This window comes from Pseudophryne corroboree, chromosome 1 (assembly GCF_028390025.1).
Source record: "Pseudophryne corroboree isolate aPseCor3 chromosome 1, aPseCor3.hap2, whole genome shotgun sequence".
NCBI classification, from domain to species: domain Eukaryota; kingdom Metazoa; phylum Chordata; class Amphibia; order Anura; family Myobatrachidae; genus Pseudophryne; species Pseudophryne corroboree.
In genome coordinates, this window is record NC_086444.1 from 856,214,267 (window position 1) to 856,242,176 (window position 27,910).

General features: G+C 41.7%; 2 long non-coding RNA genes across 4 annotated transcripts in view; one reads left to right on the forward strand and one right to left on the reverse strand.

The window, feature by feature from the left end:
- Positions 1 to 6,752: 6,752 nt before the first annotated feature.
- On the reverse strand, positions 6,753 to 26,054 carry LOC134913254 (uncharacterized). 3 transcript variants are annotated; one of them, XR_010177045.1, is made up of 6 exons: positions 25,830 to 26,054; positions 18,407 to 18,531; positions 14,440 to 14,505; positions 9,443 to 9,610; positions 6,986 to 7,080; positions 6,753 to 6,901 (listed from the first exon to the last, which is right to left on the reverse strand). It is a non-coding gene; the product is annotated as an uncharacterized LOC134913254 (long non-coding RNA). The 3 variants fall into 3 exon arrangements; XR_010177044.1 differs by lacking the exons at positions 6,753 to 6,901; positions 6,986 to 7,080 and having other exon boundaries at positions 9,258 to 9,610; XR_010177050.1 differs by lacking the exons at positions 6,753 to 6,901; positions 6,986 to 7,080; positions 14,440 to 14,505 and having other exon boundaries at positions 9,258 to 9,610.
- The window catches only part of LOC134913275 (uncharacterized), a 192,863-nt gene continuing 188,095 nt past the window's right edge, over positions 23,143 to 27,910 (forward strand). Inside the window, exon 1 of the long non-coding RNA XR_010177060.1 lies at positions 23,143 to 23,595. This is a non-coding gene — a long non-coding RNA (uncharacterized LOC134913275). The remainder of the gene's footprint in view (positions 23,596 to 27,910) is intronic.

Sequence of the window (27,910 nt, forward strand, 5' to 3'; positions counted from 1 at the left end):
CCCCCCCCCCCTTTCTCCTGTCCAATAATCTGTATATTAATTGGGAAGGAGAATCATGGAAGTCTTGGGCTCTTTGACAAATGTTTGGACTGTTCCTTGATGTTCTGAGAAAATAGAAACATTAGTATACATAATACAATTACTGTCAAAATGAAACTTTTTCCTATCTATTGCAAACACAAACTGTTAGTAAGTTTTACCCAAATAGATTACCAATAACACAACATTGTCCTGTAGAACCTATTTAAAGACCATTCTTTTACCTGCTATGGACCGGTAATGATGAGATGAAACAACTCAAGTTAACAGACCAATCATATATCAGATATTAGGCAACCATTAACTCAATATCTTATGATTACCTTGTGATTATGATTTTATTAGTTTCTTTGCAAACAGCTGATCCATGCCTGTTCTGCAAAGCCACTTTTCTAACATGAGCAAATTTCTCCATTTTCTGGTTAAAAGAAACCACGAATTGTCCTACCATTTGATCTAACATCAATATCTGGGGCTTCCAAAACTCCTAAAGTACAAAAGTGTCTCTACTGGTCATCAGAGGTAAAAAAAAAAACATCAAAATTATCACTATAGACATTTAAGGATAACTTACCTTCCCACAGTTTCAAACATTACTGTGACAGTTTAAACAGGATGATCATATTTTATGACCTATGGTCACCCCCCTATCCTGGTGTATAAGACCATAAACATCAGGGTTATCCTTAATTCCTTAATTCTGAACATCTCAATTTAACTAGGGTTTACAGAGAGTTGTGAACACAAAAATAAAATCACATTTGTGTCAGCTCTTAACAATCAGAAGCACTTGGGATTTATACAACCTTTCCATATGTACTGTTACAATAGTTGTGGCGATGTTTATCCAATACTGTGTCACCTTATGAGAGATATGTCAGCTATTAAACTTTTCCAGATCTTCCAAAAGAACCTTGTCCCGCCCATTTTCCAATTCCTAAGAATCTGGTCAGAGGGCTGCAATACATACTTACTACCACTAGGTGGTTTGAGGATATTTTCCTCCAATATATACATATATATTCCATTATAAATACCTGTATATACCTGGGATTTCACAAAGAGCAGGATTTTAATATCACCTGTCTATTTGTATCCCATGTATTACCATATACAGTTTTAAGAACAATTATATGTATCTCATTGTTATTATAAGCTGAAAGGTTGAATCCATTATCATCTGTCAATAATGTTACAAAAAGGCGTCTCCTTATGTACATACACATGACAGACCCAGATCGCCAAATCTTTGCTTATCATGCAACATACCTAGTACTAAGGGCATATTACATGTCCAACGTTCCGAGTATTACATATATTGCATTGTTTCTTAATATTTATAATGTCATGTATATAGCAGTCTAAAAATTCATGTTTCCTGAAGTCATATATATACTTACCATATGACCCGTTTATCTAAGGAAAGAAAGATTTAGACATCCTGACATCTGCGGCATCTTAAATTAAATGAATATCCATATTTACCGTTATTGTTAAAGACTTCGCCTTCCTGCGATTTAGTCTTCTTTCAAATACTTTCTGCTTACCAATCTATAGAACAATTATTACAGGACTCATTGCAAAACCCGCTATAAGGTCCACGTAATTACACCCTGCTTATCAATACCTTACCTGATTATAAGCTTCTTACCAGGGTACCTATAAATTGTAACAGAGTTGAATAAATGGGTCTAGTATACCCCCCTTCTGCGAGTTTCTTAAACTATTTAAGGAAATCGATATTTTAATGTTCGGTGTTCTATGACTGTATTACTAATTTATGCGATATCCCTGCTGCCTGCTGCGTGGAAATGAAGTCCTCGATTCTCTATAGAATTGGTGAATTTATCTTGCAGACCTGGAGTCACCCAGCCGAAATCACCAATAACGGCCTTAAAACAGGTATCCAGTGCGCATTGGTCAGCTCAAAATTCTTAATGTGTCGTTAATCACGTACCCACCTAGACAACTTTCAAAGACATATTCAACGAATGCCTTGTACCACTGCAACCAGGGCAGAGTCCCCCAGATGTTACGCTTAAGGCGTCACATCTATGAGTCCGTGGGAGCGCCCCACGCGGCTCATACCTTGACTGAGTACCACACTCAGATATCACACCCTTGACTAAAACCTGTCAAGTATCCATAATTCCATGGAATCTACATGAACTTATTCTAAGAAGAGTAACAACAACAAAAAATAACACTTAGTCCATCTGGAAAGAAGAAAATAGTGTTAGCAAGTTTAGCATAGGTAGAATTATCCATATTCTTTTCTTCTTCCTAAATAAGGTTCTTATAATCAGTCATTAACAATCTATTAATTTTAACTAATTGTATTGTAAGTGCATTGCATGTGTGTGCTCAGTAATGCTGCTGTACAGTGATACAGATCCCTGTTTTATTGGGTCTTGTACACTGTAAACAATACCCCCATTCTGTTGCTGCTAAAATTTTGAGCAAAACAACAAGGTGTGGTAAGCTGAAATCATGCTTCACATTGGTGCTAAAAGCCTTCCTGTGTTAAGTATGATTTCCTTAACAAACATTAGAAAAGTTGCCAATTAAGTAATGTTTGTGTCATTACTTCAGCACAGTACATTGGAATACACTTTCCATACATTTCAGTTAAACAAAAAAATTACTATCGCGATCAATAAATTTTCAGTTCTATTTATTTTTGCTTCAAAACTATAAAAACTTTTATATTTATCCCAAAAAAATTTACAAGTCATATATGGGTTTGCTGCAATTAATTATGCATCTGTTAAGAATAAAACTAAAGCAGTTTGACTTTCAACTTTTAAAAAAAATTATTTTTACTCTGTCCCATACAAATTCTTTAGTTACTTTAGTATTCAAGGAAACCTATTGGTATGCAAATCTTAGGTCTTAAACCAGCCAGAAAAGGAACTGTTTGCACATCACTTAGAACAATGGTGATAATTCCTGGCTGTATTGGCTGTGAACAAGTTGATCTGAAGAGCAAAATGTCTGCTTTATAAACTTGGGGAGAGTGCTACAGTTTATAATGCATTTGATAACTGTATTTGCTGTAACAAATAAAAGTTATAAATTAAAACCATACTTGCTTGGTTACTTCAGTGTGAATACTTGGTCTTGAGGAAACTTTTTAGTGCTGAAAAACAAAAACAAATCTTGCACGGAGAGAGATAAAGTATATTTTGTATACAAGCGATTTAGACAGACAAAAAAAAATTAATATGGGTTCTCTGCTTTTAAATTGAAAGCAGTACTGTTCGGGCGCCAATGATAAGGGGTCATGATAAAGGGGTATACTTTTTCCTTTCTCTATTCCCCTCCTTTTCTCTGTCTGATTCTATTGCTTGTATTATATTACTATATTTCATATCTTTGAAGCAAATGTATAGTTTTAACCCTTTAGTGATTTATAATAATTCATCACTAATTGTGTACCTTTTATTAACAAACCCGCAGAGGTTGCATCTAGACATATATATCTTTAAATCATTAGGAATATTCTGTTCATATAAGAATGCACGCCAGTCATATATAATGTAAATCATAAGAATGTATTTCAACAAACAATTGCTACTCATAGAATTCACTTTTATCATTAAACAGTATTGGTCAAATACAATGCAAGTCACCATATAATAGTTTCACAGATTCAAACTATATAAGAAAAGAACAGGATAAAAGAAGTGTGAATATGTATGTATGTACTGTATATATATATATTTATTACTGGGGAGATATCACTCAAAGCACTCGGCTAAATCCTAGATTTATTGATATATATTGGAAACAATATATATCTTAGAGAAATACCTTAGGGGATTGGTTTTGGTATATGTATGTGTGTGTTTGTGTGTGGGTGGGGGAGGGGCAGCATGTGGCTGCATTGTCCACAGACCGCATGGGACAGAAGCTAGACTCCATTTTGGGAAAACTCCCATGATTCCAAAGTCTGTAACATATGGTTCAAAAGGGAATCGCAGCAGCCATTTTAAGTGTGCAAGTTCAAACACATGGCATTCTTTGCTACGCCATAGTCACATAGCAGAAGCCATAAGACTCTACTATATTCCAAAATGTATAAGCTTCAATATAATGCATATGTGCTGATATTACAATCCCCAGCCATCTAATCACCTTTCACAATTCCAAGCCAACACAGTATCTCAATAACCAGAGCATATTGTATGCTGGCTATGCTATATAAACAATCACAAGACCAGATCACCAGGTAACCACAAGTATCGGCATGCCATTGCTACAAGCACATGACTACAGTAACAAAAGGAAGTATGTGTTGACTTCTATACTTCAGCAAGATGCACCATACAAAACCACTACAATCTGTTATAAATCACCATCCACAAATGTATACCAGGAATGCTATGCTACAGATTGTCTACTGTTCCAATTCATTACAGATTTCATAGAGTATTGTCACCAACACATAACAATCACATAATTGCACAAGTATCATTAACCTTAAGCCATTTGTATCTCCAAATTAACTATTCTATGCCAATCGTTTCACAACTACTTTACCACAAACACATATTTAACTATTCTATTCCATTAAGCCATGTGTATACAATACTTAGCCTTAGTAAGGAGATCGGTCCTGGTGATGAGCAATTCATGCTTCTGGAGGCTTTGTAGCTGTGTGCAGCTACTGTACATCTGCCTCAGTGGTTTTGGGAGAGTGGGCTCTGATTTCAAGTGCTCAGGTATACCTGCAACCTGTGGGTGTGTCTTTCACAGCATGTGGGCTAGCTGTATCAGTGGGCCGAGCTGGCAGTGTGCTGGGATTGTCTTATTCAGCCAAGGCTACAGTGTATAGATATGTTGATTAGTCTTTAGGTTACAGAAGCCAATATTATCAATTCATTCCTTGTATGATAATATATGTCCCTAAAATGTATATAATGGAGTTACTCTGTAACAGCATCATTCCTATAGCATTAGTTGGCACAGTAACTATTTGCATAGCAGTACAGACCCTGGTCTGTCCTCCATATACTACCATTAGACTTATGGATAATCATTTCCATTATTTTGTCATTAGTTTACACCTGTTATTACACACCTGGGGCCATATGCCGCCTGAGAGATGGGTTGCTGCCCTGAATTAGTAATTTTTCTTTTTGTTAGCTTCATTGATGCAGCCAGATAATTTTCTCCCCTGCAGTGAGATACCATTTATTCAAATGTAATTTGTCATGGATTTATTTGGTAGTGTGATTTGTGATATTTCACTATATTAACTTATGAAGAGATTATGACGTATGATGCGATATCTGTGTAGAGTTTCCACTAGCCGTCAGACCTCGAGGCTATTGTTTTTATCCAGATACCTATATATTTGTTTTCTATTAGGTAGTACCTGTAGTACAGACCGAAACCCTTTCACTTTGTGGATTCAATGTTTTTTTTTGTTGCAAAGTGTAAAATATATGTTTACTTTGTATTATATACACAGAGGTGAGATTCACGCCCCATGGTGATCCTGGTCCACCGGCGCTGGTGCGCTATGATGATGTCATCGGGACTCCAGCAGGAGCGATGGTGGCAGTGATGGCACATGTAATATAAGGTATGTGTTTTATTGTCTCTGGTGGTCTTGATAAAGGGAGTCACGTCCCGAAACGCTGACTTTATATAGCTGTTGACTAGCATTGTTATTAGTCCCCGAGTGCCAGATACTGTTTCCGGACACTAATATATATATATATATATATATATATATATATATATATATATATATATATAATGACATCTTTCTTGGGTTCAAGTTCAAAACATAGGGCCCCATGATTTCTGTTGCCGGCCCTGGGACAGTTAGAAAGCAAGTAGTGGATTATAGTAAATTCCATACATGGTAACCAGCCAGCAATATGCTCCAACCACCCCTTTTTTGTAGTGTAGCTTTTGTATAGTGGTATAGTATACTTTGCCATACTTGACGGTAAAAGACTGCATTCACCACAGAAATCTGGCCTCACAGCTGCATGGGAAGGGGGAGCATGGCCGATGCAGACGTTATTTTGCTGCTTGTGTGGTCCTAGGAATGGAGCAGTTGCGGATCTCCGGTGTCAGGGCAGGATGTACTAAGCAATTAATGTAATGTAATTTCACTGTGATAAAGTGCCAGCCAACCAGCTCCTAACTGACATTTTTCAAACACAGCCTGTGACATGGCAGTAAGCAGGTGATCGGCTGGTACTTTATCACAGTGAAATTATCACTTTTCAAGGCTTAGTACATCCCGACCTCAGTGAGAGCAGGGTCCACAGTCCTTGATGTGTTTCTTCGTTGTTGTATAATAACGGTTTCCTCCGAAGGCATATGATTGCAGGTGTGCACCTCCATACAACACTATATAAGCGCAATCAGCATATTTATAACCAAAAAAATGTAGAGTATGTCTGAAAGGGGTATTACTGGCACTGGCAACATCATTTATCTGGTATGTAATATTTATGCGCGACACATTAAAATTTAAATAGTTTTCTGAATGTGATATTTGCATATTTTTATATGTGCATATTTTCTAAGTAAATTGGAATTATATATATATATATATATAGAAGAAAAAAGGTTTCCCAAAGGAGCTTGTACTAGTACTCTGATGTATAACAGTATAAATAGTACCCTTATTTGTTATTCTTAAAAAATAATTTGTTTTCTTTAAAAATACAATACATAACATTGTTCGATTACATTCAATGATACTTTATACATGAGATGATTGAAAACAATGTTCCATTCTAATCGTATAGCAGTGACTCTTCAATTGAAGAACGCAATTGTTGTCTCAAAAACCCAACGCATTTCGTCCAGCGGCCTTCATCAGGGGCTTTACAATCTAAGCAGTAAAAAACATTTATGAACATCCAACTCTCATATTTATGGAGTCATTGTATCATCTCACAGATACACGTATACATACCAAGAGACTTCAATACAGATAATCAGCATAATAAATCTTCAATAAGTAGACACATTATCAGAACGGTATCGGATAAAATTCACCTCATGGATTATCTGTAAGACCATTGTATGCATCATAAATATATCATATATAAAACATACTATGCACAGATACTAAAATATTATTTATTTAGAAATGTGGTCAAGATATATTGGAAAGGAGGAGGAATGGGAGATGAGAATGCAGTAAAGGAATAAAAATTAAACTCATTTGAGCTCAATGTAATTCCAAATATATAACTTTTTGGTTGACAAAGACGTCATTAGCAGTATCATAACTATGGCCCTCATTCCGAGTTGTTCGCTCGGTATTTTTCATCGCATCGCAGTGAAAATCCGCTTAGTACGCATGCGCAATGTTCGCACTGCGACTGCGCCAAGTAACTTTACTATGAAGAAAGTATTTTTACTCACGGCTTTTTCTTCGCTCCGGCGATCGTAATGTGATTGACAGGAAATGGGTGTTACTGGGCGGATACACGGCGTTTCAGGGGCGTGTGGCTGAAAACGCTACCGTTTCCGGAAAAAACGCAGGAGTGGCCGGGGAAACGGTGGGAGTGCCTGGGCGAACGCTGGGTGTGTTTGTGACGTCAACCAGGAACGACAAGCACTGAAATGATCGCACAGGCAGAGTAAGTCTGGAGCTACTCTGAAACTGCTAACTCGTTTGTAATCGCAATATTGCGCGTACGTCGGTCGCAATTTTAAGAAGCTAAGATTCACTCCCAGTAGGCGGCGGCTTAGCGTGTGTAACTCTGCTACATTCGCCTTGCGAGCGAACAACTCGGAATGAGGGCCTATAAGTGGTAAAAAAGGAGATGATACAGCTGATTATAGGCTGTTAAGGAATTGTTAGTGGCGAATGGTAATATTTCCACATTTACTATTCTCAAATTTTACTTGTATTAAAGCGTGTTATACAAACCACTTCACTTATTCAAAAGCTCATAAGACAATTAAATCCCAGGATTGGGCAAGATTGTTTTTACAAAGAGTCAGTACAAATGACTGTCGCAATGCCTATGACAGAAAAGATACATATAATCATGATTATTAGCATTAATCATGATACATAAAGTGTATACAAAATTGTAAACATGACCTCAGTCATGATATGCGATTTTATCAGAACAATTGTCAGAGTATAGAAGTCAGAGAGAATCCATAATAAGGGAAAGCCATAATGGCAACATCCATGATAAGGAAAAGATAAATAATTATAATGGCAATACATTAGTCCAAACATTACAACAAATGATAGGGGACCATGGAAATAGGGTGCTCACCTCTCTGTAGTTCACACTGTTCCAATCAGCTGTATGAACTGAAGTACAACCCTCTGGGTTTATATACCCCTGGGTACCTGACATCACTTCCTGTATGAAAACCCTCTTAAATCAAGCCTTAACAAGGTATTAACTGACCTATTAACTTATCTTTATATAAGGACCAAGCATATTTAAGAGGTAGTATAAATATATTTTATTATAAACCAGATAGACAAAGTTGTTGTTAAGGAAAATCAATTCCAATTCAAAATTGCGTTCCATTGAGCCGGCGCGGCGTGCGTTCCAAAGCGCTACTTCCGCTTCCTGTTAGTGGCCTCTATGAGTGGCCACTATGTACCAGAGTGTATGGTGACGCACATCCGCCCGCTTCTCGTTATGTGGTAGCGCACATCCGTCTGGTCCGCGGTGTGCGTTCCAACGAGCGTCATTTCCGCTTCCTGTTACAGGTATGTATGAGTGACGTACGTCCGCTGCGGCATGCGTTCCACTCACTGAAAAGCGTTCCACTTGCTAGTAGATGCTTCCTGTTTCTAAGGGAGCACCTGAATTTGTGAATTCTTTCAAAGTTAAATAATCCATTTACTAGGGGACATATAACTCGCTAAAAACCGCTGGCCTTAGTTACCCCTCAGGGCAAATAAAAGTGACTAATAAACTCAATGACCTCCGTGCAATATCATATATAATGTGTTTATATGTTACATATATTGTGTGATTATCCCAATATAGACTTATAGGGTCATTAATAACCCTACTATTATTTATCCATATTAAAGTGTATTTTCTAAAATTAAATAAATTATTAAAGTGACCCGTCCCTAGTATTTAATCCATTATTGCTTTAAGATGACCTATCCATAGTAGTTCATTAATATGACGTAGACTGGTGTTATTAGAAATTATAAAAAATAAAATATGCAAAAAATGTGTAACGGCCGCATATATATATATATATATATATATATCTATAAACACACACACACACACACACACACACACACACACACACACACACAAAAGAACCTTTCTCACACGCTAGTTGTTAAAGATGCAGCACCTCACATTAGAACTCTTGCTAGCGGTAACCAAACAAACAACAAAATATAGGAACTAGAGGGCGCAGGGACCTTAAAGTATGATTGTCCACTAAAAAGTCCAGAATTCAAAGAGTTAAAATCCAGTGTCCCTTAGCGTAAAATAGTTCATTAACGACTTGATTCAGGATTCAAAGTGGTGGCGGGCTTCAATAGAGTTTTAACCACCAAGGGTGTTCAAGTGCTGATGTGATGGACAATCTGAAAATAAACCACACATCAGAAATAACGCCCAGACACAGCACAGAAATCACTTATTAGTAAAATATCCAATAATTTAATCTGAGTAAAACACATAAACATTTGAACATGATGATATCTGACATCATAAATTCAAAGTTGCAATGAACCCTCGCTAGACAGGAACAGATGGTAAATCCCACCAGCACCCTAATGGGTGTGAGCTTTAAGGTGGGTGGTTCCAGTATTAGTCGAAGGATCAATACACCAATGACCCAACGTGTTTCGTCCCCTACAAGGAACTTCTTCAGGGTAAAAATCTTTAAATAAAAGAAAAAATGCTTAATATGATGGATGGTATATTGTTACAATGTTTATCCCCTTGTACATGTCACTATCCAAGGTGAAATTTACAAATGAAATAAAAGAGGGCTATTTTTTAATGAGAAAAAGACCTATATATACCAGAATTTAAAATGGTGAACCAGAGATTGACTGGTACATTAAAAAGTTTTCACAAGTTGTTAGCGATCTTGCAAAAGGTCCCATGCCTAATATATTTATATATATGATAATGAATTAAAAAATAAGAATAAATTGTAAGTGGTCCACCCTAAACAAGGTTGATACATACCAGTGGTTTAAGGCAGAACCCAGACACAATAGTTTGTTAGGGGAATTTCAGGATACTAATAGCCTTAAATTGGCTGATGTAGACCTAAAAGGTTCATAAATACCACAATGTAACAAGCTGGCTAAGGGTTCTAAGGGGCAGATGTATTAACCTGGAGAAGGCATAAGGAAGTGATAAACCAGTGATATGTGCAAGGTGATAAAGGGACCAGCCAATCAGATCCTAACTGTTAATTTACATATTGGAGCTGATTGGCTGGTGCCTTTATAACCTTGCACATATCACTGGTTTATCACTTCCTTATGCCTTCTCCAGGTTAATACATCTACCCCTAAGTGATTAATGAAATAAAACTAGTGATAAATGCACTAGAATCCATTCAAAAATCAATTAATTGGTGAATGGGTCTTATTTTGAATTCATAATAATCAGACCTAAACAATTAATAAATTCTATAGATCAAATAGAACAACAGTCTAAAAATAATAATTATCAATCTCAAATAATTAGTACAATCTATGAATCAAACATCAATCTGGATGAATGATATCCATTATGAGAACCAGATTTACAATAAAATTCAATTCAATAGGACAATCAAGTTCAAGTAGGTTCCAAATGGCAATTTACTCTAATGCTGTCAGAGCTCCTGTTCTTTCCAGACTGCAGTATGAATGCGCAGACCTGGGCTTGCTTGTTATTTATACCCATACTCCATGACATCACTTCCTTCCTAGATTTCTGGGGAACTTGTCAAATTATAGAAAAAAGGTTATTTAGAGGAGTATATTTGTATTAGAGTTAATCTAATATGATCCAATATTAAATTAGCAGCAGTGGTGCCTTATTAGAGCCTAAAAAAATATTTGTGCAACCTAAAACAATAGTTAAGAGAAATGGGGGTGCGGAACAACACTTCTTGATCTCTATTACACATACTTCTGAGTTCGCGTCTGGTGGAGTGCATGCCTGCATTCCACCCAAATGTGAGGTGGAAAGCCCAACCGCATTCTAACCCAGTAGCGCGCATGCGCCCTCCACCCTCCTGACTATCCTGGGACATGAAAAGAGCACACATGTGCCATCCAATAAGAATCTCCACCTTCTGTGCATCATTTAGCAGATGCAGTCAGAACATAGATTGTAGGTTGTAAGGAACTTCCAATTTTATATCGAAATGGGCATGATTAAAAATTGGTATTATTCTGATTGATGTGTCGATGTACCAATGTATTATACCAGTTAAATGTCTGTGCATGTCAAATGGTAGAAACTTAACTGATCTGCTGGTATAGAGCTTGTTTACAGTACAGCCAGAGGTGTCAGACACCCTTTGATGCAGGGAACCAGAGATGGCTTGAAGAATTCATTTAAGTGCCTGGGGAAAATCCCTCAGAAATGCTTTGGCCAGCAGGGTGTGACTTGCCCTTCCTGGGACCCAGTTGTAAAGGCCACGATATTTACACAGGCCTCATACTACAGCTGTAAAGCAAGCCATAAAAGATGAGAAACCCATTCCAGGATCCGTACCAGACCAAATCTCTAAGCATAGTAATATGAGATAAGAGCATCCACCCCTATCAGAATGGCTGAATTGAAACTCAATACTTTCTGGCTTTGGAAGGATTAAACAGGAATCCCAAGAAAGGGAAGGGAAGCTGGAGGTGAATTGTGGGGGTTTAACTATGGGACACTTTCTCTGCCGTTCGTTCATTATTGTGAAGGGGTCTAGATGATTATAATGAAACATATCTACCAGAGGAGACTTTACCTCAATCAGCATTTAGCCCTGCCTAGGTGATATGAATGTTGTACCTTTTTTTTCCTTATTTTTATTTTTTGAGATTGTAACTACTTGTGTGACTATTAAAACTATTATATTCTTGTAACTTTCTTTTTCTGTAACAATAAGCTTTGTAGTTTTTACTTGGATTAAATATCTTCATCTTAGATCTGGAATTTGTGTTTTCTCAACCAAAACCTCGAGAGGCTTATGTTACCTAATTCTTTATGCATTCATAATTTTGTGTGTGGGTGACAGCAGAAGGGTGTGATCCCTCAAAAGTCGCTACTTCTGCTGGTGGCAGTTACCACATGGATTTACCACATACGCTGAGGTAATTTCCAGGTGCCGCTAGCCATGAAAAGTGGTGAAGCTGTTCGACCAACAGGGGACCTGGAGAAAGTTAACCAGCCTAGCAACATCCTATCTCTGGCCCCAGCCAAAGGTCTCTTCAATGAGCCCGGTCTGGGGGCAGCAGCATAGTGATGGTTGAAGCAGGGTTCACTACACCTGCCGCCACCCTAGCTCCGCACTCTCACTGAACTGGCCAGAGTGGCAACTGAGCACTGAAGGGGACCCAGCAGTGAGGTTAATTTTAATTACATTATTTGCATTATCATGATGGTGTAAGGGTTAGGGCGTCCTCGGTCACAGTGTATGGTTTGGGGACTGGACAGGAGCAGGACGTAACTTGTTCTCAGGATGCCAGCTGATCAGGCTGCACTCACAGCTAGCCCTGGGACAATCTCTAATGCAAAGTCCCTCAGCCCTATAGCTGCCCAATGTCTGTCCATGATGATGGCCTATTTATGTAATGCGGTGGCTACGTATGTAATGTGGTGGTTACATATGTAATGTGGTGCTATTTGTGTAATGAGGTGCTATACGTGTAATGTGGTGCTATTCGTATAATGCGGTGCTATACGTGTAGTGCTGTGCTATACCTGTAATGTGGTGCTAGTCGTGTTATGTGGTGCTATTTGTGTAATGCAGTGATATAAATGTAGTGCGGTGCTATACATGTAATGCAGTGCTCTAAGTGTAATGTGGTGCTATTCATGTAATAATGTGGTGGCTATGTATGTAGTCAGGGGCGGATTGGCCACTGGGACAGATTCCGCTGTGCTGGTCCCCTGTGTCTGTGTTTCACTACTTGTGTGTGCTCTCTCCCTGTACTGTGCTGTTTGTAGTGTGTGCTCCCCCTCCCTGTACTGAGCTGTATGTAGTGTGTGCTCCCTCCCTGTACTATGCTGTATGTAGTGTGTGCTCCCTCCCTGTACTATGCTGTATGTAGTGTGTGCTCCCCCTCCCTGTACTGTGCTGTATGTAGTGTGTGCTCCCCCTCCCTGTACTGTGCTGTATGTAGTGTGTGCTCCCCCTCCCTGTGCTTTGAAACATATAAGCTTAAAAAAAGGGGTTTGTAGATTGAAAAATCAATAAAAAGTAGATTAAAGGCATGACAGCAGTGTCAGTAGACACTGAAAGTTGGCATATCAGTCCTTGTATATTCAGACGTACAGATGTACATCAGGGAAGGGCATTGTAGTAGCATATGCATAAAGCTGCAGATAAACATTAGCATAACGTAAAGCAAAGGAGGCCCCAACTGTGTCTATCTCAGAACCAGGACCTCTGAGGAGAGATGCCGCCCTCTTGACAGGCCCCTCCCCCTCAACAGACTCAGCCCTCATTAGGGCTGCTTCCATAAATTTCCCGGGCTAGTGTTCGATCCCAATCCGCCCCTGCATCTACCTGGGGAGATCTATCTGTCAATTCTGCTGTGCCAGCTAAGACAAAGGTATAAAGGTTAAAGGCTAGTGGTGGATCTGGCAGTGTTGGTACATGAAGAGCCAGCTGGGGCCCATGATGTAGTGTGAGTGGTAAATCTGCTGAAGGGACGTGGCCAACCATCAGAGCACAAGACTGGGCTTTCATTTCCAGACTTGAGCCCACTCTATTGTTAATTCAGCTCTGATTAGGAGCACTGCAAATCACCTAAGTACAACATATGGCCAATATGTTGTGTGCACATACCAACAGCATATTAAATTGTCCCAAAAAAGAATTATACAGAAAATGCCCCTATTTTAAAGGGCAGTGACAAATCCCTTAAAACCATAAAACAAAACATACAGTATTTATTAAGAATTAAGTACCCAATAAAGGCTCTTAGCTAATTTAGAGTAATGTAATATGAAATCATTGATTTATTTTTATTTTTTTATTTTAAATACACAAAATACTGAATGTCCAGCAGATGGCAGCACAGCCCAAAGCATATCCATCAGTGTAATACACTGCAATGATTGTTGTTGACTTATTAATACGGACCTAAATACAAATGCTCATCATAGATTTTTTTTGTTTCTTTATAAAGCAAGCATATTCTAAAAAATGAAATGTGCCAACATGTTGATCATACAGTGCACTTACTTATATTTTTATTTCTCCATCTCGTGTCTCCCTGGCAACTGTATTTTATATTTAAGAGAAAAAATACTGAAATAAAGAACATAGGATACCAAACAGGTATTAAAAATGATCTTGTGTCCACGTATTATAGAAACATATATACATTGTTCAATGAATTAGTTCTTTTTTTTTTAACTAGCTTGGTTGCCCAGACCAATTAGATCTGTCGAAGTAAAAACCAGTTATGAGCAAAAGGTTTCTTAAGGTGGGTACACACTGGCTGATATATCGGCCGTTCTATTGAACGGCCGATATATCGCGGGTCCGTCGGTCAGTGTGTACAGGCGATATGTCTGTGAACTCCGCCGTTCACAGACATAACGCGTCGGCCCCGCAGCACAGCCGACGGCCAATATATCTACTGATACATTGGTGCATCGCTGTGTGTGTACGGGCGACCAGCCGGCCGCCTGTACACATGCTGCAGCGGCCGGCGGTGATTGACAGCTGAACTGGGCGGGCGTGTGTACAGGCCCGCCCAGTTCATGACGTCAGTCCCCCACGGATCGGGCAGTGTGTATGCACAGCACACTGCCTGATCCATCCATAGATATATCTGCAGAACAATTGATCTGCAGATATATCTATCAGTGTGTACCCACCTTTACTGTGCTCAGCCCCTGGGTGTGATTAATCTGGTTTTAAGTTTGTGGTGTACTTTCCCACTTTCATGGGTATATGTCTTAATACTATACCTGTAGATTTAAATAAACAAGTGCCTTATATATGCAATGAGAGAATTCTGGTATTCTGGAATAAACATGTTTCTTATAATGATGCAATTTATTAAAACAATGTTACTACGGTGGTCATGCTGATACCATTTACACTGAAAACATACTGTTACATAATAATTCTTATGCAAACATGTGCTGTCTCGTGAGTTTTGGTAACTCAAATCAGAGTCTGTTTTGTATCGCTATTTCTGCAATAACCCTAATTGTCAGTGCTGTAGGATATGTCTGGTGTTCGAGGGGTGGTGTCCCACTCCCCTACAGTGTTAGTATACAGCGTTCCAAGTTGCAGCCGCTGTAAGGTGTTAACATGGGGTACATGCAGAGGCGGATTCAGACCTCATGGGGCCATAAGCAAGACACCAATTATTTGGGGCCCCCCTTACTCAATCTTTCGCCTCCCAGTCAGTCAGTGTATGCTAAATCGCCCCCCTGCCTCCCACCCACCTAAAAAAAAAGGCGCAGTATTGTGGGGAAGAAGCGTGACCACACAATAGTACCCCTAATTCTAATCACACCACAGATTAGCACTCCTTATACACATTATGCCACACAGTAGAGCTTCTTATATACCTTACGCCACACAGTAGAGCTCCTTATACACGTTACGCCATACTGTACAGCTCCTTATACACATTACGCCACACAGTAGTACTCCTTATACACATGACACCACATAGTAGAGCTTCTTATACACGTTGCACCACGCAGTAGAGCTCCTAATATACATTACTCCACACAGTAGCACTCCTAATACACGTTACGCCACACGGTAGAGCTCTTTATGCACGTTACGTCACACAGTAGAGCTCCTTATACACATGACACTACATAGTAGAGCTCCTTATACACATTACACCACACAGCAGAGATCCTTATATACGTTACACCACACAGTAGAGATCCTTATATACGTTACGCCACACAGTAGAGATCCTTATATACATTACTCCACACAGTAGCACTCCTAATACACGTTACGCCACACGGTAGAGCTACTTATGCACGTTACGTCACACAGTAGAGCTCCTTATACACATGACACTACATAGTAAAGCTCCTTATACACATTACACCACACAGTAGAGATCCTTATATACGTTACGCCACACAGTAGAGATCCTTATATACATTACGCCACACAGTAGAGCTCCTTATACACTTTACGGTACACAATAATACTTCTTAAATATGTTACGCCACCCAACAGTACTCCTTAAACACGTTACCCCACACAATAGTACTTCTTAAGCACGTTACACTACACAGTAGAGCTCCTTATACACCTTACACCACACAGAAGTTGCTAGACACCCACACTACACCCCTGCACTAGTTCACTGTTCTGCATCCCCAGACTATATCAGTGCACAAGCTCCCCACACTATGGTGCAAAATTTACTAAAGGTTCCAAAACAGAGAAGTGGTGATGTTGCCCATAGCAACCAATCAGATGCTGTCTATAATTTTCTAAAAGGCAAAAGAGAAATGATAGACAGCATCTGATTGTTTGCTATGGGCAACATCACCAATTCTGTTTTAGAAGTTTTAGTAAATTTACCCCTACATCTCTGTACTATATCACACCACCACCTCCCTGCACTATATCATTATGCTATCACCCCACTCTACATCCCACCACTATATCACTCCCCAAACTACTTCACAACGCTATTTCCCCACACTACATCACAACGCTATTTCCCCAGGTTACACCCCCACACTATATCACTGCAATACGTCCTTGCACTATGTTACTGCACTCCTTCCTCATACTACATCACTACACTATCTACCCACACTACATAGCTACAATACAACCACCCCACACTACATAACTGCACTACCTCCCATGGCCACATTATATCAGGGGGAAGCTGGGGGGCTAACTTCTGTGGCTGGCCCTGGCCAAATTGGTACCATAGAACTTTAAAAGCAGCACACAATAGTGATGTGAGGTTCCAGGCGTTTCTGTAAGAAGCTGCATAGTTTCTACTGGAAAGTCTACTAAAATAACTTTCTACCAAAAGTTACACACCTTTGTTGAATTTAAGTGCAGTACTAATTTTGAATTCTGTTAAGCTGTAAATCAGTTAATTTTAGCACTTTTTTTATTTTTATATTTTATTAGCAATTTGCTCGATTACCTTCTACCGATCTGTCCGGAGGAGAGATACATGCAGGAGCGCCAGTCAGAAGGCAATGCAGCTGCACTGCAGCTATCGGCAGGCAATGCAGAGGTTTTGCAGAGTGAACTCAGTCAGAATGATGCTCCTATCAGACTCTCATCTTCGCGCCGGCTCAGGACTGGGGACATAGGTGCTGATTTATATTTTTGCTGGTGGGTGCTCAGCGGGAGGCGGCAGCGGGTATGATCGGGCTGCCACGGCAGTGACTACTGCCCATTACACATTATGCAACACACCGTAATGCCCATTACATTATGCAACAACTGTAATGCCCATTACACATTATGCAACACACTGTAATGCCCATTACACATTATGAAACACACCGTAATGCTTATTACACATTATGCCACACACTGTAATGCCCATTACACATTATGCAACACACTGTAATGCCCATTACACATTATGAAACACACCATAATGCTTATTACACATTATGCCACACACTGTAATGCCCATTACACAATATGCCACACACCGTAATGCTTATTACACATTATGCCACACACCGTAATGCCCATTACATTATGCAACACACTGTAATGCCCATTACACATTATGAAACACACTGTAATGCCCATTACACATTATGCAACACACTGTAATGCCCATTACACATTATGAAACACACCGTAATGCTTATTACACATTATGCCACACACTGTAATGCCCATTACGCAATATGCCACACACCGTAATGCCTGTTACACATTATGCCACACACTGTAATGCCCATTACAAAAATGCCACACACCGTAATGCCTGTTACACATTATGCCACACACCGTAATGCCCATTACGCAATATGCCACACACCGTAATGCCTATTACACATTATGCCACACACCGTAACACCCATTATGTGTCATGCCATTTACTGTAACGTCAATTACATATTATGCTACACACAGTTATGGCCCTTGCACCATTTTATGCCCCACACACAATAATGCCCCTTAAAAATTATGCCACACAGTAAGGCTTCTAATTACTTTTAATTACCCGATCGTTGCCGAAGGTTTCATGGCCCTGAGGACGGGGTATTCCCCGAAACATGTCGGTATAATAAACGGACCGCTTTTCTTCATCTCTCATGAGTCTGCCTGAGTGCCGCCTGTTTCAACCTACTACATAGAGGCGAAATGGATATGGTGTTTAGCGCATCCCTAGCTGGAGCATGAAAATGAATGTTATACTCTATAAATAATGTCCACAGTGAGACAGTGATGGTGAATAAAATTGACAATTTATTTGTATAAAAATATATATAATTTTTAAAATACAGTATCAGTTGAGTCTGTGCAGCGTTGGGTATACACTACTCCTATATTCCCTCCCTAGTACCGGTACACAGAACAGACATATGACACATGGACAAACATAAACATAAATATTCCTGTGGGCACACTGTTAGGCGTTTTACCCCACTGGTGTAGGTTGCTGTTAATGACCTAATTTCTCAAAGGTCTTGTGATCTTAGAAATGAGGTTTTGTATGGGCTCTATAGCCTTTGCATGTAAGCAGGCTACATAGAGGACTTGCTTTGTCTCTCAAGGAGGGCACCGCAGCACATTGATTTTCGGAGAGGGAGTGCCGGGACTGTTTATCTTGTATATATATATATATATATAGTCTGGTGAGTGCCTTCTTTAAACATTGGATATACTATGGGACCTTGTGGAAACAAGTTTCTCTAGAATTTTGGACACCCCAGCAGACAACTTTGTATTTTCAGTGAGTGCCACTTCACCTATTTTGAGATATATATATATATATATATATATATAAGATCTGAGGGGGGTCACTAAGTATATTAAGTAAGGTGTGGAGATAAAACAGTTAAGGGAAGGAGTGGGGACATTTACCACACTATATATATATATATCTATATATCTATATATATATATATATCTATATTTATATGGCCATCCACAGCCAGGGGTGCAGTGCTGACATGAGGGGGAGGGTCTCCCCTGTCTTCAGTGCCCCATGCTCGCTGAAGGCTTAATCTGACCCTGAGTATGCTGCTAGCCCCCGCAGTAGATTGAGACGTGCTGGTGGCTGTGGAAGCGCTGTTAACTAGTGATGGGTAGTTCATGAATGATTAGTTCAAAGTGAACTAATCTTCAAATTTAACTAGTTCGTTCAGTTCACAGCTCTGGCAAAGATTAGTTCATCAGGAAGGAGGCGTTAGACACAGAGAGAATAGAGCCAGCAGCTGCATTAGGGTGGATTCATTCACTGTCTCATTCACTGATTCATACACTGTCTCATACACTGGATTTTCACTTCCTGAATCTGATGCTGTAAAATGAAAGTTAAAAGTACAACACAGCCCAGCAATACAGATCTAATAAAAAAATAGCATCTGCACTGCATAGCCAAAGTCTATGTGTGTCTGTGAGTGAGCATGTGTAGTCATGCTGCTCACCTTACTGTGATACAATCACTGTTCTATTAGTCCAGATGTCCAAACACTTGCTGCTGCTTCTGGTGCTACTGGCTCCTGAGCATACTGCTGTGCTAAATCTTCTGCTGGGTGTTGTGTAGGTGCCGCTGCAGCACTGTTGTTATTCAGCTATCACTCAGCAATACTCATGAGCCAGTACATCTCTGCTGCCACAGGTGGCACTGCTGTGCTCAGACATAGAGTGGACTTTCTCTGTGGAGATGATTGAGCTACATTGTCCTGACGACTCATGAGTCATTCTCCTTGCAAGTAGCTCAGCAGTTCACGGATTCATTCAAATCACTGATCAGCTCACTGACTCAATGGGCGGTATTCAATTGTTTGAAAAGTCAGTTGGGTGTCTGTTTTTTCCTATCTAATAGACAGGAAAAAACAGACACTCAACCGACTTTTCTAACATTTGAATTCCCCCCAATGACTCATACAGCCATATGAGTCAGTACAGTACCTCTAAGCTACCATGTGTGGCACTGCTGTGCTCAGGCATATGCATTGATTGTATGGAGCTGATGCTGAGCTGCATTGTCCTGATGACTCATGAGTTATTCTCATTGCAAGTAGTTCAGTAGTCTACTGAATCATACAGATCACTGATCAGATCTCTGACTCAATGACTCATACAGCCATAACAAGTCAGTACAGTACTTCTAAGCTACAATGTGTGGCACTGCTGAGCTCAGGCATATGCTATGGAGCTGATCCTGTACTGCATATAGCCATGATTAATTCACCTAGCATATTAGGTCACAAGATACACTGTCACTCCCAATCAGCCAAAGACACAGTGCTGAGTGCTGCATGCTATCCTGTAGGGTCTGATTACTCCACACAAGACATAGGGGGATATGTACTATGAACCTTCAAGTGACATAAAGTAGAGCAGTTGCCCCTAGCAACCAATCAGCTTCTGTGACTTTATATACTGTTGAAGATAAATGACAGAGGCTGATTGGTTACTTTGTAACATCTCCACTTTATCTCTCTATTGGGGCAAAGGGACTTTTCTTTCCTTTTAATTACTGTACTGTATTTTAAAAGCAGAAAAAAGTGGCTTATTACATTACTCTGAATTTGGGTCTTTCACTTCAATATTATGAAGTAAAAATTTGTACCAACAATGGGATTAATATTGCAGAGATAAACATGTCACTATAAGGTTGCTATATAAGTTATTGTTTTTCTTAAATATAAAAAAATCTGACATTAATCATATCTGATCATTTGAACAAGATTATCACTCCTACAATGAGCTAGTATTCGAAATACCTACTCTATGTGTAATAGTCTAGACCAGGGCTGGCCAAACCAGTCCTCAAGAACTACCAACAGTTCACATTTTCCAGACCGCCTAGCTGGTGCACAGGTGTAGTAATTACTAATTAAGATGTGCTGCATTCATTCCTAACTGACAATTCTACATATCTCCAGGAGGCCTGGAAAACATGAACTGTTGGTAGATCTCAAGGACCGATTTGGCCAGCCCTGGTCTAGACTAGTTCTAATTCCATTCACTTCTCTGAGTCTCAGAGCCAGCGACTGAAATGATGAACTAAATGAATTACATGAACTAATCTTCTAAACTAATCTTTTGAGTAGAGATGAGCGGGTTCGGTTCTCAGAGAACCGAACCCTACCGAACTTCACACTACGAGCCCGGATCCGAGTCAGGCTCGGGTTTTCCCACCTGACTCGGAAACCAGAACGAGGCAAAACATCATAATCCCGCTGTCGGATTCTCGCGGGATTGGATTCCATATAAGGGGCCGCGCTTCCCCGCCATTTTCACTCTGGCATTGGAGAGTGTACAGAGAGGACAGGTCTCCATTCTCTCAGTTTTCTCAGTGACCGTGTCTTGTGCTGCATCTGTCCAGTCACAGTGGTTGTCTCCTCTTGCTGCCATATGTCCAGTGCTGCTGTATAGGGTGCTGTGTTGTGCTGCATCAGTTCAGTGGTGGTGTATTGTGCTGCATCAGTCCAGTCACAGTGGTGGTGTCCTCTGCTGCCATATGTCCAGTGCTGCTGTATAGGGTGCTGTGTTGTGCTGCATCAGTTCAGTGGTGGTGTATTGTGCTGCATCAGTCCAGTGGTAGTGTCCTGTGCATCAGCCATCAGTCATTCCAGTGACCAGTCACAGTGGTATACTCTGCTGCCATATGTCCAGTGCTGCTGTATAATATTAACAAGTCCCTTACAGTGTTGCTGTGTTGTCCTGCATCAGACCAGTGGTAGTGTCCTGTGCATCAGTCAGTCCAGTGACCAGTCACAGTGGTATACTCTGCTGCCATATGTCCAGTGCTGCTGTATAATATTAACAAGTCCCTTACAGTGTTGCTGTGTTGTCCTGCATCAGACCAGTGGTAGTGTCATGTGCATCAGCCATCAGTCATTCCAGTGACCAGTCACAGTGGTATACTCTGCTGCCATATGTCCAGTGCTGCTGTATAATATTAACAAGTCCCTTATAGTGTTGCTGTGTTGTCCTGCATCAGACCAGTGGTAGTGTCCTGTCCATCAGTCAGTCCAGTGACCAGTCACAGTGGTATACTCTGCTGCCATATGTCCAGTGCTGCTGTATAATATTAACAAGTCCCTTACAGTGTTGCTGTGTTGTCTTGCATCAGACCAGTGGTAGTGTCCTGTGCATCAGACATCAGTCATTCCAGTGACCAGTCACAGTGGTATACTCTGCTGCCACATGTCCAGTGCTGCTGTATAATAATAACAAGTCCCTTACAGTCAGTGGTTAAAGTGGGCCGGAACGGGGCGGAACTGCGTTCCGTCACCTCTAATTGCAGGCGGAACCAGTTCCGCCTCCGCCCGGCCACAGCATCATGTCCCTGTTCCATAGTAAAGGTGGCAGCGGCCGCCAGCCAATCATGGCTCGCGGACCGGCTGCAGCACCAATCAGAAGAAGATGAGGCTTTTTTGGCGTGAGCCAATCACGGCTCGCAGACCGCCAGCCAATGAGAAGCTGCCAAGTGGCAGCTTCTCATTAGCTGGCGGTCCAGGAGCCGTGAATGGCGCACAGCCGGTGCCAGGTTCAAAGTGCCGTCTCTCCCCCCCTCCGCCGCTGCCACAGCCGCCAGAGTGTGACTGAGCCGCGGTTTGTAACGCCCGATCCCCCCCCCCCCCCCCCGCAGCCGCCGGAGTTAACTGTTCCATAGTAAAGGTGGCAGCGGCCGCCAGCCAATCACGGCTCGCGGACCGGCTGCAGCACCAATCAGAAGAAGATGAGGCTTTTTTTAAAATCTGGCGTGAGCCAATCACGGCTCGCAGACCGCCAGCCAATGAGAAGCTGCCAAGTGGCAGCTTCTCATTAGCTGGCGGTCCAGGAGCCGTGAATGACGCACAGCCGGCGCCAGGTTCAAAGTGCCGTCTCTCCCCCCCTCCGCCGCTGCCACAGCCGCCAGAGTGTGACTGAGCCGCGGGTTGTAACGCCCGATCCCACCCCCCCACCCCCCGCAGCCGCCGGAGTTAACTGTTAACTGACGCTGAGCAGCGGCCAGTAATGCCCATGCCCACTCCCCATCTCCCTGCCAGCGCAGCAGCTTAAATTCCACCCTACCCCTAAGCTTAGTGACCCGCGGCCTGTAATGCCCTCCCCACCTCCACCGGAGCACTGTCTGCAAGTGAATGATGGTCCGAGGCCCTATCCTAACCGTGGCACACCCCTGGGCGTCTGGCAGGAGAGTCAACTCGCCCTCCACATGAAGACCTCCAGGTAACTGCTGCCACAATTCACAGCTCTGGGTGCCCAGTCTTTCTGCTGCTGATATTCTCTCTCTCTCTCTATGTTTCTCTCTCTCTCTCTCTGTCACTCTATTTTGCTATGTCTCCCCCTCATCTCCCTCTTTTGCCATGTCTCTCTCTCTCTCTTGCAATGTCTCTCTCTCCATGTCTCTCTCACCCTCTCTTGCCATGTCACTCTTTTTGTCTTTTTTTGCACTTTCAAGACTCTGAGAGAGAGAGAGAGAGAGAGAGAGAGAGAGAGAGAGAGAGAGAGAGAGAGAGAGTGTGTGTGTGTGTGTGTGCGCGCGCTGGAAGGGGCTCTACCTGTCGTACTGTGTAAAAGGGGAAGCTGTCTGCCGTACTGTGTAAAAGGGGGCTTCGCCTCCCGTACTGTGTAAAAGGGGGACTCTGCTATTGTGTGTGTAAAGGGCATTAGTATGTGGGGCGGACAATGTGAATAAGATTGTGCTACTGTGAAGCATTATTTTGAATTGGTGTTACTTTTGTGTGGCCACGCCCCTTCTGTGTGAGGCCACACCCCTTTCTGCGGCATTGCGGGTGAGGTGAGTTCCCCCACCTCTCCAGGACCACTTTAAGCCCTGCTTACAGTGTTGCTGTGTTGTCCTGCATCAGACCAGTGGTAGTGTCATGTGCATCAGCCATCAGTCATTCCAGTGACCAGTCACAGTGGTATACTCTGCTGCCATATGTCCAGTGCTGCTGTATAATAATAACAAGTCACTTACAGTGTTTCTGTGTTTTCCTGCATCAGACCAGTGGTAGTGTCCTGTGCATCAGCCATCAGTCATTCCAGCACACTTGCCTACTTTTGAAAAAGCATTTCAGGGAGATGTGAAAGTAACACCTATCAGTGCGGACGTGTACTGCTACATCTGAGAGGCGTTTCATGAAAATGGCTTACATCCAAATGTAAATGAGCCCCAAAGTCAGTAAGATCTATTTGTTGAAGAAAAGACACTGATATTTTGCAGGATTTGTTCGTGTATTGTGTTTTACAAGAGCTTCCATATACTGTAAGTGGTCACGGGGATCATTGTGCCTTATAACCAATGCAGGGAAATGGCACTAATGATCCTATTTGAATGTATGTATCTCTGATTTATTTCCCCCCCCAAGAATGTAATAGCTGTATAATGGGTGTAAGGTGCAATCAGGGAGATTGCTGGACTTTTCAGGGAGTGAGGGAGATTGCTGCTATTTCAGGGAGTCTCCTGCAGAATGAGGGAGGGTAGGCAACCATGCATTCCAGTGACCAGTCACAGTGGTATACTCTGCTGCCATATGTCCAGTGCTGCTTAATAATAATAATAACAACAAGTCCCTTACAGTGTTGCTGTGTTTTCCTGCATCAGACCAGTGGTAGTGTCCTGTGCATCAGCCATCAGTCATTCCAGTGACCAGTCACAGTGGTATACTCTGCTGCCATATGTCCAGTGCTGCTGTATAATAATAACAAGTCCCTTACAGTGTTTCTGTATTGTCCTGCATCAGACCAGTGATAGTGTCCTGTGCATCAGCCATCAGTCATTCCAGCGACCAGTCACAGGGGTATACTCTGCTGCCATATGTCCAGTGCTGCTGTATAATAATAATAACAAGTTCCTTACAGTGTTGCTGTGTTGTCCTGCATCAGACTAGTAGTAGTGTCCTGTGCATCAACCATCAGTCATTCCAGTGACCAGTCACAGTGGTATACTCTGCTGCCACATGTCCAGTGCTGCTGTATAATAATAACAACAAGCCCCTTACAGTGTTGCTATGTTGTCCTGCATCCAGGGCCGAAACTAGGACTAACGGCACCCGGGGCAAGACAGTAATTTAGCGCCCCCACCCACCCTCCAAAAAAAAAAAAAAAGGAAATATATTAAATTAAAAAAAAATTTACATAGAAAAATAAAATAGAATATATAAAAAAAAAAATTAAGTAAGAAACAAACAACAATATTCAAAACAGATATCCCTCAGACCAGCAGTCCCCGGTAATACACACACGGTGTAATATATATGTACACACCCACATACACATACATATATATATATATATATATATATATATATATATATAATCTGTAGCTGTCACTGTGGTGAAAATAAGCAGTCTCAGCATTAAAGATTAGGTCAATATACTGCATATAAACTTAAGAAAACTACAGTATAAATGAACTGCAGGGGTTAACACCAGTCACAGTGTCTCTCTTTACTAACTTGGAGGTGAAGGCTGCGTCCTGCTTACATCCATCACTGTGCTGTCAGCGACTCAGCGCTGAATGCACTGCAGTTCTGTGTGGGGCCAGAGAAAGGTCAGCAGCATCAACACATTCATAGCTAGGGCGGGCGGCAGGTATACTTTTTCGGCTTGCCGCTGAGAAAGGGAAGCTACACACGCTGTCCTGATTACTGCAGCTCTAGCAGCGGTGCAATGCATCATGGGATTTGTAGTCTCTATGTTACTGCATAACGTTTAAGCAGTAGCACACATGACTACAAATCCCATTTTTCTACACTACCTTTTCTGCTGTGTAAGATGCAGCTGATCCCAGCGCCCTATCCAATCCAGCGCCTGGGTCACATGCCCCCCTAGCCCCTTACTAGTTTTGGCTCTGCCTGCATCAGACCAGTGGTAGTGTCCTGTGCATCAGCCATCAGTCATTCCAGTGACCAGTCACAGTGGTATACTCTGCTGCCATATGTCCAGTGCTGCTGTATAATAATAACAAGTTCCTTACAGTGTTGCTGTGTTATCCTGCATCAGACCAGTGGTAGTGTCCTGTGCATCAGCCATCGATCATTCCAGTGACCAGTCACAGTGGTATCCTCTGCGGCCATATGTTCAGTGCTCTTGTGCCGCATATTGGCCCTCATTCCGAGTTGTTCGCTCGGTATTTTTCATCGCATCGCAGTGAAAATCCGCTTAGTACGCATGCGCAATGTTCGCACTGCGACTGCGCCAAGTAACTTTACTATGAAGAAAGTATTTTTACTCACGGCTTTTTCTTCGCTCCGGCGATCGTAATGTGATTGACAGGAAATGGGTGTTACTGGGCGGATACACGGCGTTTCAGGGGCGTGTGGCTGAAAACGCTACCGTTTCCGGAAAAAACGCAGGAGTGGCCGGGGAAACGGTGGGAGTGCCTGGGCGAACGCTGGGTGTGTTTGTGACGTCAACCAGGAACGACAAGCACTGAAATGATCGCACAGGCAGAGTAAGTCTGGAGCTACTCTGAAACTGCTAACTCGTTTGTAATCGCAATATTGCGCGTACGTCGGTCGCAATTTTAAGAAGCTAAGATTCACTCCCAGTAGGCGGCGGCTTAGCGTGTGTAACTCTGCTACATTCGCCTTGCGAGCGAACAACTCGGAATGAGGGCCATTGTGTTATATAGCTCCAGAAAAATAATGGAGAACAAAAATTTGGGGGATAAAATAGGGAAAGATCAAGAACTACTTCCTCCTAGTGCTGAAGCTGCTGCCATTAGCCTTGACAAAGACGGTGAAATGCCATCAACGTTGTCTGCCAAGGCCGATGTCCAATGTGATAGTAGAGGGCATGTAAAATCCCAAAAGCCAAAGTTCAGTAAAAAGACCCAAAAAAAGAAATTTAAATGGTCTGAGGAGAAACGTAAACTTGCCAATATGCCATTTACGACACGGAGTGGCAAGGAACGGCTAAGGCCCTGGCCTATGTTCATGACTAGTGGTTCAGCTTCGCATGACGATGGAAGCCCTCATCCTCCCGCTAGAAAAATTAAAAAAGTTATGCTGGAAAAAGCACAGAAATGAACTGTGCGTTCTGAGATGTTATCACAAATCCTCAAGGAGAGTCCAAGTGTGTCGGTGGTTTCGATGCCTGACCTTCCCCACACTGGACGGGAAGAGGTGGCTCCTTCCACCATTTGCACACCCCCTGCAAGTGCTGGAAGGATCACCCACAGTCCAGTTCCTGATATTGAAATTGAAGATGTCACTGTTGAAGTACACCAGGATGAGGATATGGGTGTTGCTGGCGCTGGGGAGGAAGTTGACGATGAGGATTCTGATGGGGATGTGGTTTGTTTAAGTCAGGCACCGGGGGAGACACCTGTTGTCCGTGGGATGTAGAAGCCCACTGTGATGCCTGGGCAAACTACCAAAAAAGCCACCTCTTTGTTGTGGAATTATTTCTCCACAAATCCGGACAACAGGTGTCAAGCCATCTGTTGCCTCTGTCAATCTGTAATAAGTAGGGGTAAGGATGTTAACCACCTTGATACATCCTCCCTTATACGTCACCTGCTGTTCATACATCA